The sequence below is a fragment of the Lycorma delicatula genome, chromosome 13 (genome assembly GCF_047948215.1).
Source record: "Lycorma delicatula isolate Av1 chromosome 13, ASM4794821v1, whole genome shotgun sequence".
In the NCBI taxonomy this organism is placed as follows: domain Eukaryota; kingdom Metazoa; phylum Arthropoda; class Insecta; order Hemiptera; family Fulgoridae; genus Lycorma; species Lycorma delicatula.
The window spans coordinates 22756275-22773735 of NC_134467.1; the positions used below are offsets into that span (position 1 = coordinate 22756275).

The following is a 17461-nucleotide window of genomic DNA, read 5'->3' on the forward strand; positions in this document are numbered from 1 at the left end:
TTATTTTTTAAATTTAAAATAAATGTTGGAAAATTCCACCGTTGACATCGATGCACTACTTTTCAACTCGTTTCCTTGACGTTCCTTGATGAGGACAGAATGCAAGCGATCAGTTCGTTCGTCACGTGCATCTACTCTTTGCTTCTACACCTCTCATTTCATCCGTGCCCGTAAACAATAATCTAAGGGGTTTAAGGTTCAGCGATCTACTCGGACAATTTACCAGCCCTCTACATCCAGTCCATATACCGGTAAATTTTTCATCTAAAAACCGTCTTACTTTATTCGGGAAACGGGTCGGTACTCCATCAATTCGATAATATATTTCGATTTGTTTCTACGATGACAAATTTTCAAGCAAAAATTTAAAAATTTCTCCCCGTAACACGTTCTAGTAAGAAAGGGCCTAATTTGTTGTCGATCGTTCCCATTAAACGTTCACCGAAAATTACGGCTGGAAATTTGATCCGACTGGAGCGTGTGGTTTTCTTCACACCACCGATGTGAATTTCACGTGTTGTTTACGCCGTTACGGATACAAGTAGCTCGTCCGAAGATAGTACGAACGAGATTTAAAAGTAATTATGTTAACCCGCTGAAAAAACTCTTCCGGCACGGTCACCAAGCTTGAGGTGTTGTATTTTCTGGCCGTGACAAGGATTCAGTCCTTGAGCGTGTAATGTCCTCCGTACTGTACTTTGTAGAATGTCGAGTAGCGTACAAATTCTTCGCGTGCTCGTTTTGGAACTAAACTGTACTACTTGAAGAATTTTTTTCTGTTCATCAGCTTGTAACGGTCGGCGTTCAGATGAAACACGAGTGCTGCGAAGTGTACTACTCTCACGAAGATTATTAAATTCTACAAATCAATTTGTTGTTTGCGATCTAAATTTATTACACTAAAAAGTTGTTTTTAATTTTCATAAATTCATTTGTTTTCTGTTAAATTTTGTTCCGTTTTATTTTTAATAATAAGAGTTGATATTTTTTTGTTTTTACCGGAGGCTAAACAAAAAAAAAAGTTTTGAAGGTACAGATTTATTTACTGTAATACATAATTTGTGCTAGATTTAAAAAATTCACATTATGATAAAAGAGAGAGTTTAATAAAAAAAAATAAAATAAAAATGTAATTGTAAATATAAATAAAATAAAATAAATGTAATAAGTAAATTTGTTATAATAATAAATGCTTTAATAGAAAAACAATTGCTCGATAGGCAATGATAAAATAAAACAATAATTTATAAAATTGTATCGTTCATACGCTGTCAGAGGTAATTATTTTTTGTTTAATTTTTTTTGGGATGAGGCAACTAGTAAAACCAACTGTCAGTCTGACTAATGCGTAGACGGTAGCGGTGAGAGGGGGGGGTGAAACAATGCAGGTGGCTAACTTCACTCTGATTGGCTACCCTCGGACAGTACTGGTCACGCGATGGTACAACAATTCAAATCAACCGTAAATGTGCGTACGTGTGTGTGTATTGCGGTCGAATAACAAAGTTAAAATCCCTAATATATTTCTTATATAGACGTTCGATATAAATTAAATTAAATCAAGATTTGTCGATCATTTTATATCTCTATTATTACATTTTATTTAAAATAATAATTAATCTCCCTTAATTTTAATAATTTTTTTAAAAATATTACGATTAAATTTATCAGTTTTGTAAAGTAATTTACAAAAAAAATATTACATAATAACAGATAAAATTTTTCCAGTTTTATTTACAATTCGACCTCGTAATCTTTATTAATACCTAATACATTTTTATATTTATTTATTTGTATGGGCAATAGACCCACATTCAGTTCGTCACTTACTTTTATTTCAAATTTTAATAAAGCGTATAAAAAAGCCAATTCTGACCGAAATTTGAACATAGAACTTTCTGTCTACCTGTATTACCTGCAATTCTGGTGTCCGATAAATTTCAAGCATTTTAAAATACGAAATTTAATATTTCAGAAACGAATAAAAGTGAAATACAAAATACCGTAAGAATTTGGTACGAAATTATATACTTATTTAAAGAATACGATTATCAAAATAAGAGTCGCTCTTGGAAAGTAATAAAACATCACAATCACTATCATCACCCCGTCTCTTAAACCTCACTCTGTCCCAGACAGCGCGAAAATTCTCTAACATTCTCTCTGTGGGTGCGTGTGAGCGCGTAAATTTTGAAGGGTATAAAGATCATTTAATTTCTTACCGAAGATGCACTATAGTGGATAATAATTTCTTATCGGATCTAACTTCTCCAGGGCGCTTTCAATTTCCAACCTCCACGATATTTATGCAAAATCGTAGTTCTGTTAAATATTATAAGGAATAAATATAGCCTAATCAAATTTAATTCGAATCTCTGACATATTTTTTTATGTATGTGTATCGATTCTATGAAATTATTTCGTAAATACAAAAATTATATTTCTCACTGTAACAGGAGAGTAATCCCGTCTAAATTTTTTAAACGTTCAAGTTGATCGTCGCATCGAATTTACAAACTTCATTAAGACTTTTAGTGAAGAAATTATTTTATCATAAATGATGTTTTTAAAAAGGTAATTTTATAAAATGTAAACTATACATTTTATATTTGCGTATTTTTACTTTATATTTTAATTTGTGTAATTAAATATATATGTAACACACACAAGATGATTTAGGAGGAACGAGAAATAATTTGGGAACCGATTTTAGAGCTTGAAATTAAGAAGAAGGGTTCGTACAAACATATGTCCGAAAACAGTTTGTAATCGAGTTACGGCTAGCAAATTCTTTAAAAAGAATTAGGAAGTAACAGTTTCCCGTTAGATACTTTACTTAGCTAACATATGTTGTCGCGTAACAACGTACTAACCTACTGAAACGGAAATGATGTTCAGTCGTACAAATGACACCTTCACTTCTTTCACCTCAACGAAGGCTGTATATACCGAGCATCATTACTATCCGAGAAAGCAATTCTTATTGGTACCTCCTATACCAGAGACGGTTTATATTTATCACAATCGCAAGAAAGAATGCGAGAAATTAATGGATTCTTTCTTCAGGAAACTATGTATTACACACAGACTCCAGTTTGTGTGGAATGTATAGTATAATTAAGTCTATATCAGATAGTTTTCTACCGATATAATTTATTGTTTCTTAAAAGCACTTTTACAAAATTAATAACAAAAGTTATCGTAATCATTTTTTTCCATAAAATGATCAACAGTTTTGTAAAAAAAAATCGAACTAGCGAGTTACAAATTAAACATTTTAATTGCATGAAAAATGCGTATTATTTTTACGAGTAAATCCAGTATAAACTTTTCTTTAAACTTTTGTTAATGATTTTTTCTTTATAAATTAAAAAATTATAGTTTTTATGAATGAAAAAAGTCATGGAAAAGGGCAAAAAGAGGCTTGACATTTGCCCCAATAGTAGTAAACTGCAAATATTACTAGGTAATTGAAATCGGTAAAACTAGAAATGAATCTATCACCGCATCAATGGCAAAGCAGTACTTGTCTTTAATATCGAAGATCCGAGGATCGATTCTCGGCTTGGATATAGAAAGTGTGACACTGATTACTGACGACTAAAGATTTAAAATAATTGTTTTTACACATTAACCGTACTTTGCTTAACCCACGAGTACGGTACGGTTAGATTGTGCAATAATTCTTTTTTCTATTTTATTTGGTTAATTATTTATCAGCCGATTAACCTAAAATTTATAAACAAGCGTGTAACTTTTGTTTATTTTTGGGGGATACTATGTAGCCGGTGTTATAAATAGAAAATGCAGTACGTGATAAGAAAACAAAAATAATAACACTTATTTTAAGCTATATTAAAATAATATTAATATAAAGAAACTTACCTCGATTAATAATGAAGGTCATTAAACACCAAAACAAAATAAACAACGTATAAGAAATAGTTAAACAAGAATGACCGCAGACACGAGGATCCAAATTGAACTGCATATCACGGCCCATCTGTAATGTCGCTAGATTCCATAAGCTTTCGTTCTCTGCCACGCACGTTATTTCTCTGTCGCTTCAAACAACGTCCGAACAAATCTGCAAAATAAATTATGAAGATTGGCGCGCCAACTAAAATGTATTACCTACACTGTACTGTTTCTCCTCTGATAATAACAACCGACAGTATAGCATTAATGTTTTACAGATTTGAAAACTTTTAATTTTACAAAATAATAACTGAAACCAAATTTTCGCTTAAACCTATGTATACAAAGTTAACAAAGGAACGTAACCAACGTTAAACTGCAATGTTAAGGTTTTCAGTTATTTCCTTTTATTCGAACCCGGGACCTCCGGATAAAAGGCCCCGCAATTAGTCGAAAAATGTTTGAGATATGGAGGTCCGAATAATCGACGTTTTAACAAACATTAATCTCAGATTATATTTAATTTGAATCACAATTTTGTAACAAGAAAATCTCTGATAATTCGAGTACTTAAACAAGCAATAGTTTATGTAAATTTTACGGATAAATAAAATATGTAAGTCCGGTTAACCAAGAGTCGGATGTATAAAATCAGTGATTATTTTACTAATTGTATTATAACAACATAAAAAAAATTAAAATAAACAAAAAATTTATCAAGTATGATTTTTAAGTTTTTAACACTAATACATAAACGATAAATATCAAAGTTCATTGACCTTGTTGTCAAACAAAGAATTTAACACGATTTAATTTTTTTTTTTTTTTTTTTTTTTTAATATATAAATATAAATAATAGTAAAATAATAATATGATTTATTATTAAATTTAAAAAAAAATAAATAATAAAAATTTTACGAAAAAAATTAAAAATTATTTTTTTCATTCATCTTCCTTACTGGTTAGCTTGGATAATGTATTCTATGTAAAAGTGTTGAATAACTCAAACGCAGTGATTTACCTGATGCCGATCTTGGCTGCCAAAGGGCCAGGGGGGAAGGAAAAGTCAGGTTAATTGGCAACATGGCAGCACCTGTTGTAGTCACAATGTTAGAGCTGTGTTTATATAATACCACTCCGTATTAAGAATAGTATTAGAAGAGAAGAGAAGTAAGAGAGAGTGAGAGAGAGACCCTCTGTCTCGCTTCCTCTCCATCACTGATCCCCCTACCAACCCCTCTCTCAATTTCTCTCCATCGCCCTCGCACCCTCTCCTACCAAATCTCTCTCACACTACCCGCTCTGTCTCTCACTCGACACCTCTCTCTCCCAGTCACTCTCTCACTCTCCCCCTCCGTCAATCTCTCTCGCTGTATGCGGTGGGCTACTTAAACATGTTTGTATTTTTTCAATTTTCTCACTCAAAGTGCATTTTTACAAAAACTTTGTAATAAAAAAAATTGACCGTTAAGGTTTTTGCCGACGAGAAGAAAAGTTACAACGTCGTTTGTAGTAATAAAAAATTACGCGTATAGAATTTTATTTCGAAAATGCGAGTACACCGTTAAATTATGTTACTTCAATTGTTTTTAAATTTCAGCTCTCCTTTGATCAGCTAAACAAACATAGTTTTTTTGTAATTTATTTATTTCGCGTCGTTTATTACTGTACGTAATGAATTAGATGAATTGTAACCTATAAGGAATGCCGAAATTCAAACCCAGGATTTTCGGTATATCAGTCGGTTAATTTACCAACCGATCGATCTGAGGGTCATTAAAACTTTCTTAAAAATAGTTTTCCTCTAAAAGAATGATCGACTATACATTTCAACAATTTTGTGATTTTTTTTTTATTTAGCTTAAAAAATATAAATTAAACACGGGACATGTTAAATATAAAAATCTGTAATGAACTATTTGTTGTATATATCTCGTTGTACTGTTTACGAATAATTTCTGCTTTAAATATTATGTACGCATAATTATTAAGATGATACACGATTATACAGAGTCCTTACCGGGTGTCGACTCATATTATAAAATATTGGTTGCCTTCTACAAACTCACTACCTATGTTTTTTTTCCTTTCTTACTTATATTATTAAATATATATATGTTAAATAAAAACTACGCCGATAAATTTCTAAAAATATTTTTACAAATTTATTAAAACGATTATTTGTTACTTTATTTCCTATCAAAAAATATTTTATTTCAAATTTTTGTGTTATTCCCGAGACATTCATTTATGAATATTTAACGACATTAATTGAGATCGGTGAATAAACGGTAAGCTATTTAGGTCTCGAACCCAGGACTCCAGTAAATATATTCTTAAATATATTATTATATATTATTCTTATATATTATTTATTATATATTTATTTATATTTATTATATATTATTCTTAAATATATTCTCCGGTATATTCTTTATAACGATACAGATGCGAATTATTTTCTTAGCTTCATTCTCGTTACCCGACTTAAAACATAATATATTTAACACGAAATACATCTAATATATCACTCACGAAATAGTCTTACAAACATATAACTTGTTTATTTTTTCGATACTATTTAGCCGCTATTAAGAGATAAATAAACAAATTTATTATTATTAAATTTATTTTGTAAAAATAGACGAGAGTAAATTGGGTTCTAACATTTTTAATCTAGTAAATAATTTGAATAACACATACACAGAATAAAACAACTGCCAATAATAATTGGCCAATAATATTAAAAAAATAAATACAACTCACCTTAATCAGTAATAAGAAATATCTCAGTAAAAAGATGTAAATTGGATGACGTCAATGGTAACTCGAAGCATTACGTATTCAGTCGGCTATCTACCGATAATTCCCGCCAATAACTAACCACAAAACAAAGCATCTCGGTGAATTTCTTTAGTTAGACTCATCTTCCCCCCACTACGGAATCGACGTCATCGAAAGACATCCGCTAGTTTAACATCAAAATTATAATGAAAAATTATTATATCTAAAATTTGGTTCGCAAACTGTCATCACCATCAATTTTTTTTAACATCCATCCATTACATGTCGTATAATATTAAATTGTTTTTAAAATTGACTATCGGTCTTGCCCAACTTATAATTAGATAAAATATTAAAGAGAATAAATTTTTGCTTAAAACTATAAATGGACATATTACAACAACAGCCAACCGTACACAAAGGGGTTATAACGAGATTTTTACTTATTATTTAAATACGTATAATCAGTTTATATACGTAATATATACATCCGGGCGATGATAACGTTTAACCGTTTTTCGCCCTCAAAAAAAAAAATATATATATATATACTACATGTAAATACGGACCCCCACGCGCGCGCACGTACAATTTTGTTATTAAGTGTTACTATATTTTTTAAAATATCAATCAGGAATTAAAAAAAAATTGTATTATTAATTTTTTCTTTTTTAGATGTAACACGACGACCTACATGCTATTATAGAAGAGGTAGCGCTGGCTACCTTACCTGCTAGACTAAAAGTTCCAGATTCGATCGATATCTGGAACTGCAGTTTTTTTTTTTTTGAGAAGATGAACAAAAGATTTGCTTCTTTTTGAGAAGACAAACAGTCATCTTCTCAAAAAGAAAAATAACAGAACCGCATCTTTTAAATTATAGAAACCACGAACAGTACGCAAGGAGGTAATGAATGATTAGTATTATCTCTAAATTTCACGGTTCGGCCCGTCTACAATATCCAAATCGAATGGGTGTGTAAGAGCGTACATACACCCGTAGATCTATTTATTAGTTCACTTTATTATACGTATAAAGCCTAATTTTATTTTATTTAGATCTTTTAAAATATATTTCGTCGTTTTTAACTAATACCTGGCTCTCGATGAACGAAACAATTTAATCCAAAAATTATATTGAAAGTTCTTTGAGTGACATGGAGTTAAATTTTGTCGGATGTCGGATTTTTGTAATCTATTTTGTCACCTCCGTAATAGAACAACCGAATGATATACTGAGGGTTTTGGGTTCGATTCTTGGCTTGGACTTAAGCTCACATGTTTAATGCCTATCTGGGTATTGCCAGTTAAAAGAACGTTACTCGTAGTCTGAAGATCTAAGGTTTTTTCTCAGCTTGGAGAGGGTTTGCAGCAGCGTAATATGCTTATAATTAAAAAAAAAAAAAAAAAAAAAATTATTCATAACGTTAAGACACTGTAGTTGATGTTAGTTGCCGCACAGAATTACTTTCGTAATGCTTCTGTCTCAGATCGCTTATATTCATATAAATATTAGATACGGAATCGATTTATTCTTCCTACAGGTTCAGATTTACTGACGTAAATCATCTGTAAATAAGTTCATAATAAAAATGTTAATAAAGAACCGATTGGATACGCTGGAGAGGTCTCGGGTTAGTTTCTCAATTTAGACGTAACTTACAAATCTACAGGGTAACCAGATTTTAAAAAAAACTGAAGATAGGTTCCGCTCTTTCAATTAGCGGTTTTTTATATTTTATTCTTAATCTGCACATAAAAATAATTCTTAAGGCGACAACAAATTTAAAAATCAATAAATAAATAAAAACCATCAAACGGTAAAGCGAAAAGTTGCGCGTCTTATTTTATAATTTTGACTTCATTTAATTTAATTGTTTTATAAGATAACTCAATTCTCTATCGCGTAAGGGATTTATTTATTAAAGCGCGTCAGACTGTTAAACTTGAACCTTTGTAGTCGGCTGGAGTGAGTAATATTACATAACTGTGTTCAACAACGGGCGCTGGCCAGACAGCGCGGGAAGGAACTTGTCGTGATCTTAATACGCATTATTAAAACAAATATTCATAATCTATTTTATATTAAACAATTTATTAATCTAAACTGCCAACAAATTAATATCCGGTTATTTTTTTCTCTTTATTTATGAAATGAATTTTTAGGGTGTAAAAATATTGAGCCTGTCTGGGATTAGGGATTCGAAACCAGAACCTTTTGCAACATATCTTTATTTTCAAACGGTTTTTTTAATACAAGAATCAACAGTGTAATTTATTTATTAATCTATCTTATTGTACGCATTTTAAAATGTAACAATTGTATTTGTTAAAATGGAATATTTGAGTAGACAATGATTTATTAAATACAATGATACGTAGTTTGTTTATTTTGTATAAATAAGGAAAGGAAAAAGACGATTTTCGAGTTTAATATCGCACTCAATAGTCTCTAAGGGGAGGTTAATAAAATCTTGTGTGTGTGTGTGCGCGCGCGTGTATGTGTGTTTTAAACGATGGCAGATTGTGTAATGGAAAACTACAGCTGCTTTTTTTCCAAGAAAATGTGGCTCTCTACATTTTCATATAGCAATGATGGAGGCGCCTTCCTTGTTAAAATATTCCGGAGGTAAACTAGTCCCCCGTTCGGATCTCCGGGTGGGGACTACTAAGGAAGGGGTCACCAGAAAATTAAAAAATAACATTCTACGAGTCGGGGCGTGGAATGTTAGAAGTTTAAAAAAGATTGGTAGGCTAGAAAATTTAAAAAAACAAATTGTTAGGGATGTAGGATGTAGGGGGTATACTGAAATGAAACGACTAGCACTAGATAGGGAATCTTGGAGAGCTGCATCAAACCAGTCAAATGACTGAAAACAAAAAAAAAAACATCAGTAACCAACCACTACACAGCCATAATAAAAAAAAATAATAATAAATGTATTGTCTGACGATCAGTTCCGTGAATCTGTCGACAACGTTGATTTTGTTGTCCTTGGATGATAGCAAGAAAAAAAAACAGTAATATAAAATTCAACTAACATCTTTTCAAACACTTGCCGAAGGTCACATATTGCTGGATGACAACTGGCATACACACTACCCAAATTAGTTTATCACGTACAAACTGCTGACACATCATAATTTGTAATATACTGTACGGTTAACACGCGCCCACACCACCATAACATGAGTAACACAAAAGAAAATTATTTATTTATGTTCTGATATCAAGATTTACTCAAAACTACACACCAAGTAGTTTTTTCTTTCCAGAATTTTTATTTTTAAAAACAAATGTTAGTAAGCCTTAACATTGATATTTTTGTCTAAAGTTTTTAATCAACGAACAAATGTTTTATTTTTTCTAGTATTTCACAAATATATTTTTTTAAATTTTATTATAATTTTTTTTTTCTTTTATATGTAAAATTTTCCACCCGTATCAGCTTCCCCCAATATCTGTTGATGATAATTTAATAATCGATTAAAAGTTGTCAAAAATAGTTGTAATTTAATTTTTTTAAATTCCATTTTTTGAAGATTTTTTCTTTAATATGATTTTATTCAAAAATAAATTTGATAAAATAAAGAAATAAAGGCGTATTTTTTCAGAACAAAACATTTTAAAAGTTTTTCAAATAACAAAAAATATGGAAAGAAAAAAAGTTTCTCATAATTTGTAATAACCTATCGTTTTTTTTTTTTATTTACAGTCGCATCAACAATTAAAATGCTGATATCCGTGGTGGAGTGGTAGCGATTCAGCCTTTCATCCGGATGTCCTGAGTTCGAATCCCAGTCAGGCATATCATTTTTTCACATGCTACAAATTTCCATTATCATAGGGCGAAATGACTAACACAGTCGATGCCCTTCATCTCAAAAAAAAAAAAGAAGTCATTGGCAAGACTGGGGTGTAACAAAAATTGCAAAGGATTGCTAAGTGAACCGGTAAACGTGTAGTCTTAAATACTCAGGCCTACCGCGCACCTACCCCTCGGGGTTGTCTAGTGGTGAACTCGTCATCGCAAATCAACTGATTTTGAAGTCGAGTTCTAAAGTTCAAATCCTAGTAAAGGCAGTTACTTTTAAACGGATTTGAATACTATATTCAAATTGGGTATATTCAGTTGGGTTTCAATTAACCAAACACCTCAGAGACGGTCGACCTGAAATAAAGTTACTAGTAAACAAGTTTCTAGTAAATTCAAGTTACTAGTAAACACATAATTATATGAACAGCTGATTTATATTAGGTATTAATACCTTTAGTTTATTGTTGCCCCGTGAGACGTAAACAAAGTTTTGTGAAACGAGTTTTTGTTGCGTTACAAAAATGAGTGATACTAATTATAAGCAACGTTCTCCGATCAAGTTTTACGTTAAACTCTGTTAGAATGCTACTAAAAATTACCAAAATTGAAAAGGGCATATGGAGATGACGTTCTGACACGAGCCCAAGTTTTTAGATGGTTTAATGCATTTTCAGATGGCCGAGAATCAGTTGCAGACGATCCACGCTCTGGAAGATCGTTAACGTCAAAAAGCGACGATAATGTAGAGCGAGTCAGAGACATGATATGGTACGACCGGCGATTAATTGCCGTCAGAATGATTGCAGAACAATTAAATTTGAAGCATATCATAGTCCGTCAAATTTTGACAAACGAATTGGACATGAAAAAAGTTTGTGCAAAATCGGTCCCAAAAAACCTCACTGTTGAACAGAAAAACAACAGGGTGGAAGTGTGACGTGATTTTCTAGAGCGAATTGAAACCGATCCTGATTTTCTAAAAATATGTTATTATTGGTGATGAATCTTGGATATTTGAGTACGACCCAGAAACAAAATGCCATAGCAAGGAGTGGCACACTTCAAACTTATCATGTCCCAAAAAAGCAAAAATGAGCAGATCAAAAATCAAAACCATGCTAATTTGTTTCTTCAATAGTAATGGCATTGTCCATAAGGAGTTTTTGCCTACAGGACAGACAGTAGCAATATGTTTACAAAGAAATTCTTGAAAGACTGCAGAAAAGAGTTGCTTGCATGAAACCAGCCATCAAAAACAACTGGATGCTGCATCATGAGAATGCACCTTGTCACACTTAATGAGTTTTTGACAAAAAAAAGCATTCCTGTAGTTCCTCAACCACCTTATTCACCTAACTTGTTCCCTGCAACGTTTTCCTATCCCCGACTTTAAAAAGCATCTCAAAGGACAGCATTTTTGAACAGTAGAAAACATTTTTAAAAATGTAACCGACTATCTGAAGGATATTCTGGTTTCTGAGTTCCCACACCGTTATGAAGAGTGGAAAAACCATTTGAAGTGTTGCATGGCTTCCCAAGAGAATTATTTCAAAGGTGATAGAGTCCATGTATAATTGGATTGTAAATAAAAAGTTTTTCTGAACCAGTCTCATTACTTTACTTACAAACCTCATATATCTACCGATCTGACAGCCAAAATACATCAGAAAATGCTGAAAGACATTTCCTGAAGTGATCCAAAGATAGTGATCACAAATGTCCTAGACTAAATTACAGTTATACTATTTCACAAGGTTTTCTAACTGTGATGAGTTGAAATATGGCAAAATAGGATTTTTCTTGGTAAATAATTAGATTTTGTTTATTTATTCTCAACCGATTAATTCCTTTCAACATGAATATTTATATTATGAGTATTATATTTGGATAGTTAATAAGAAATAGTATGCGAATGACTGCAAACACCCTGTTCTTCAACTCTACTATTGCTTGTGTGAAGTGATCTAAAATGACTTTAAAAAAAAGAAGTTTGTAACCGTAACAGACTATGTAAAATCAAAATTAATGGGTATCTATAAATCTATACTATTATATAAGAGAAAGAGGGTTTTTGTTTGTTTGGGATAAACAAAAAAAACTACTTGATCAATCGCAACCAAATTTTTAGCCATGTTTCTTGGCATGAGAAGGTTTTTAGATATTCTAAAAACTCATCTCGAAAAAAAAAAACATCTCGAAAGATCTCAAAAATAAAATATATATATTTTATTTTTGCAAACTCAAACGCGTGTTTGCGTTTCTATCACTGTGTAAACTGGGTTTGAACTGAATGATTCAAATCAATCTAATTATATTTTTATAAAAATAATAGAATTAAATTTACATTAAATAAAATAAAATAATATTAAATAAATTAAAATAATTTCTGTTTAACAATAATGGGCTTCCTGTGGGAACTGTGTGTGAGGCTAGAGAGATGAGGTACGCAAACACCTCGTGAGAGGCTAGACCAATCTTCACCATCAACTGGTAACAAATGGAATGCTCCTGGGGCACTGTTTTGGGAGGTGCAATGGGATGCTATTATAATAACTCTCCACACAATTTTATAATTTTCAAAATTGTAACTGGGTATTTGTACCACATTAGTTACCACAGTTATTATTATTCTATCTTTTGTAATTTAGTTTCTTTTTCAGGTTTCTATACAGCCTGAATACTATAATTATTATTTATCGGTATTATTCTCACAACCATGAAGATAACGTACACTCCACGGTTCAGGGGGTGGAGCTCTCTGGGTAGATGGGAATGGTGACCAAAGCAAGCTTTGTGGCTATAGGGTAGGCCTCACCAGCCCCAGGAAGCCCGAGGAGCCCCTGAGTTGGCTCCAGGATTTGTCTGGGCTGACCTGAGCCTCAAGGTTCCAGGTTCTGGCTAAACGGCTAATTACTTCATACTTTACATACTCATATAATTAAATATAAACTGTTTTTTCTTTTAAAATGGACTTATTTTAAATTATCTGGTTTTCTTTTTCAGTTGGATCGACTTATTCTTCCTTGAATTATAACTTCAAAAAGCTTTTTACTATTCAGATATTATCTATTAAAGATTATGTTTATTAACAGAAATAATGGGCGAAGTAAGAGTAATATCGCTTATCAGTATTTCTCACGCCTGATTTAGTTAAAATGAATGAGTGTCAACTGCAGACCACAGTTATTTCAGCTGGAACTTGTCATTCGTACATTTAAAAAATCTATTTACTAAAAAATGTCTCTAGAATAAACAAAACAACCTAGGAAAATACTCTGAATTTCCTAGGTAACATCCTAGGAAAATGTCCTGCAAAATTATGCAGTCTGACAATTTTGTGCTCATTTTCTCTTCCTTCACTATTGTGAATTTAAAATAATTAATTATTATTTTTATTTTTAGTAAAACAAGTGCAAAATCTTAAGACTACATAATTTTACGATCCACTTAAACAATTTTACCTGTTACAGATGAAATTGTTTAAGTGAATCTAAACAAATAAAAGTGAAAATGTTTGGCGATTAATCTGAACAAATAAATTTCAGTTTTGTTTATAATAAGAGGCTTAATTTTAATTTAATACAACATAATTCAATAAAACAAATATCTATGGGGCTATTAATGATTACTATTGCTATTAATGATTAGAAGTTAAAAGGCTGCCGTTTTGGATTTTCAAAGTTAATTATTTAGTAGAAGATGTTATTGAGTACACATACACCAAATTTTATTAAATTATTACAATCATTCTTAAGATATAAATTTTTATTGAAAAAAAAAATGGTAGAAAGAGGGAAAATTAAGTGATTTGGATTGTTTTTCCACATGAACTTTTTTTTAAATTTTGATGTCCTGAATCAGTCTAAATTTTTCAGACACTTCCCACAACACTCTAAATAAAAGAATAACTTTTATACATGAAATAAAAGTAAGACAAATTAATGAAGATGCTAAATATATCAAGTATATACAAAATACAAATTTAGAAGATGGAAATGCAAATAATTTAAGTACAACTTTTTGTACACCTCAAACAATAATAAACATAATTCAGAGTTTATTAACTAAAGTAATAATTACCACCATTTTGGTTTTATTACTTTTGTAAAAGAAAATCTTACAATTTTGTTGAAAATAAATTGATGGAGAGATATTTAAAAAGGCCAGTCATTTGTTAAAAATGGAAACTGAAGCATAATAAGTAAGACATTATTCACTTTTAATTATATTGATGATTTTATTGTTTGTAATATATATGCACAAATGTTTCATAATTAAGACTTTTAAAATTGTTATTTTATCATATCCTAAAATACTAATAGGAAGATGTTGATGAATTATTTTAAATATAGTTTAATAGAATATAATTAATTAACTGTGGTTTAGTGCAAATATTGTATTTTTCTTGCTCTTGACAACATAAGTGCTATATAATGTTTATTAATCAATATTATATTATAATAAGACTGTTTGCTGTCATATTTTTGTTTTTTTCGTGGTTGTTCTAGGACTAAGTAATATGCATTGTTAACACTGGTTGTATAATGGTAATTTGCAATAATATGCTTCTGAAATAGTTAATTTTACTAGCTGATGTAAATAATTAAAATTAAAGAAAATGTAAGACATCCTTAACAAAAATAAAATGAAAAGTTCAATAACATTATTTAAAATGGTTAAAAAAAGTTAGATAATTAATTATATATTGTGACTGACATTTAATTGGCTTAAAATAAATCGGTTTACTTTATTTTTGAAATAGGTTCACAGTTATACATTTAATGCTGTAAAATGATAAACACAATTAGGCTAATAAATATGTGAAATTTTACAGACTAATAATAATTTTATAGACTATAATTAACTGGTTAACTAATAAACAGCTTGTTTGGGATATAAAGTACTGAAAGATAAGATTTGATTCAAAAGATAAAAATAAATAATCTAAAATGAATCAAATACAATAAATATGATTTTAAAACATAGCTTTATCAATGTAACTGAAGAAGTTAACCGTATTTCTTCATGAAATCAGAAAAAGCTATTAAGTAAAAATACTTTATATCTAAATGTTTGTGAAAAGGCTCTTAATACAAGTATTTATTTACTTTTCTTTTATTTATTTTATTGAAGGAAATAAATAAAGGCCAAAGAGCAAATGAATTCAGTGTGAATATGAAAAATTCCATAAAAAACAATAAAACACTAATCATCAGTTTGGTTAAGGAAGCCAAGGTTACCAACTTATTATCTTTTTCTTCGTCTTACAAGAAATATAATGAAGATAAGAGACCATGGAAAAAACTGAATAATGAATTAAGAAGAGCAACACAAAAAACAAAGAAGAAATGGCTTTATGAGACTACTCACATGAAGAAAATTAAGAAAAAACAGGATGGTATGAATTAATGTACAAAAAGGTAAAAACAATAACATGGGATAAGTGAAGAAAAGGTACACAGACACTAAAGACAACACTCTTAATAAACATATATACACAAAAACAGAACAATGTCCACAATGAATACACATTTAAATCCGACATAATGTTTGACCACATTCGTAAGAGATGTTTGCTAATATAAAAAAATTGCCAATAATAACATCAATTGAATCCAGGATGAAACAATGGCGGGGACCAGTCATTGAACATGACCACAGGAACAATTAAAAATATGTCAAAATTTTAAATCTCATCAAATTCTGTTCAAAAGTTTATGTTTTCAAAGAAAAAAGGTTATCACTGTTAACTTTGATACATTAACAAGATATATAAAACTAAATAATATTTTCTGCAACTTTAGCATTATATTCCTTTTAATTTTTTAATGTATGTTTTATAAAAGTGAAAAAAATGTTAGTAAAATATTTGATACTGAACAACAAAGGCAATTTACCTTTCTAAAATAAATAGCTACTTAATCACCAAATGGAAACACAGGTAAAAGATTTTCTTATTAACAAAAACATAACTTTTATAAAACAAAAAACAGAAGTTCAATAAAATACTCATATTTAAAAGAAATAATAATTTGCAATTATATCATTTAAATAGAAAAAAAAATAGTCTTCTAATTTAAAAAAAACAAAAATTAGTCTTCAAAAGAATCAGCAACCCCCTCTTCAATTTTATTGGTACTTAAAAGTACGCATTTTTATTTTGTATTTTTATAAAGTAATCTATATATATAAATTTTATACAGTTTAAACTTAAATTACAAGAATAAAAACATATTTGGCTAAGCTAAAAATGGTAATTTTTAAAGCTTTATAAGTGTGTAAATGTCAAAACGTTTAGTTTTTAAATTTTCACAATTCTGCTAATAAATTAACGTTCACGTAATTAACATTAACCTACGTCCAAATAACATTATTTAATAGTGTATTATTTTTCTTAATATAAGATATTATTATCAGAAGTACTTACAAAGTTTATATGTAGAAGTCTTCCTAAACTGTTGATTCATATAGAACATTACTTAAAACATCGAATACGCTAGAGAATTTTATTAATTTTAACTACGGCTCTGTATGTATAATGCAATTTATTGAATATGACAACGTTAATCATTAATAACACTGATACTAGATTAATAACTTATCAAAAACTTGAAAACTTGTACGTATTAGATAAGTTAAAATATAAGTTTTATTTTTGGTTTTTACACCGATAATGGGGAAGCAATTAATAAACATATATAATTTTTCTTCAATGTAACAGTACATATTTTGACACATGCAGTTGCTTTGACAGATTGCAGCAAGAACCAAATGGTATGGGACGAAAGCAGAATCTGATCACACATCAGCTTCCAAATACAATTACGCAATATACGCTTTTAATGTAAAGATTACTTTACTACTACGTCACTAACATTACGTCACTACTACAAACAAAGTTACCGTACTTTAAAGATATCTTTTTATATTATTAATGTTGA

At 30.0% G+C, this 17461-nt stretch overlaps 1 long non-coding RNA gene across 3 annotated transcripts in view; it reads right to left on the bottom strand.

Annotated features, from left to right (window-relative positions):
• Positions 1 to 17323, bottom strand: part of LOC142333784 (uncharacterized) — a 71926-nt gene extending 54603 nt beyond the window's left edge. For 2 of the 3 annotated variants that reach the window (XR_012758694.1, XR_012758691.1), the window contains exons 1-2: positions 16948 to 17323; positions 3886 to 4087 (exon numbers count right to left, since the gene is read on the bottom strand). This is a non-coding gene — a long non-coding RNA (uncharacterized LOC142333784). Of the gene's footprint in view, positions 1 to 3885; positions 4088 to 6684; positions 6818 to 16947 lie in introns of those variants that run through there. The other variant, XR_012758692.1, reaches the window with a different exon arrangement.
• Between the last annotated feature and the right edge of the window lie 138 nt (positions 17324 to 17461).